This window comes from Hypanus sabinus, chromosome 24 (assembly GCF_030144855.1).
Source record: "Hypanus sabinus isolate sHypSab1 chromosome 24, sHypSab1.hap1, whole genome shotgun sequence".
Taxonomy (NCBI): Eukaryota; Metazoa; Chordata; class Chondrichthyes; order Myliobatiformes; family Dasyatidae; genus Hypanus; species Hypanus sabinus.
Window position 1 is genome coordinate 16,292,126 of NC_082729.1, and position 993 is coordinate 16,293,118.

Below are 993 nucleotides of genomic sequence, written 5' to 3' on the forward strand. Positions count from 1 at the left end.
CTGGGCCTGTACTTGCTGGAGTTTAAATGAATGAGAGAGGATCTCATTGAAACCTGTTGTATATTCAAAGGTCTGGATAAAGTGGATGTGGAGAGTCTAGGACCAGAGGGCACAGCATCAGGCCAGATGGACAGAGAAGAGGAGGCATTTCTTTTGGCAGAGAGTGTTGATTCTGTAGACTTCCTTGCTACAGACAACAGTGGAGGCCAAGTTGTTAGGTGTATTTAAAGCAGAGGTTTATAGGTTCCTGGCTAGTAAAGGTATCAAAGGTTATGGGGAGAAGGCAGGAGAATGGGATAGTAAATCAGTCAGGAATGAATGGTCTTATGGAAAAGCTGCAGTAGGCAAATCAACACCAAAAGTTTGGCTTTTCCTTTCTTACAACCCTGTCCCTTTAAGGTGCACACAATTATCAGGTATTCACAACCAGCTCAGGGAGCTCAAAATTGAAATAAGCTGTTTCTCAGTCATAAAATTAATTATCTATTGATCTATTGTCCTCATTCCATTTTCTGTTAGTTGAATAAAGTGAATGATAACAAGCCAGATATTGGGGGGAAAATAATCTTATTTCACTTGATTACAGGTGGTTAGTTTGATTTATTTTTCGGTAATATAATACAACAGAAGAAGAAAATTGTACATTTATGGAATGACTATCATATCTTGGAACAATTTTAGTACATTGTATTATGTATAATTTAGGATTGGATTCTGGTTTTTAATATATTCTCTTCTGTGCATTGGCAGAATTAATTTACTTGATTCAACTTATGTTAATAATTTGAACATTTTCACTGGATTATTTTAATTTCCCTTGTGGGTCAGCCACCATTTAGAGTCCAGAGGTGCAGATGTAACAAGTTTTATTTTCTCTCAATCGAGAAACCAAAGACTCTTAATTTTTGCCTCCCAGATTGTCAGAGTAGAACACGAAACACAGTACAGCACACGAATAGGCCCTTTGGCCTAAAATGTTGTGCAGAACCAATT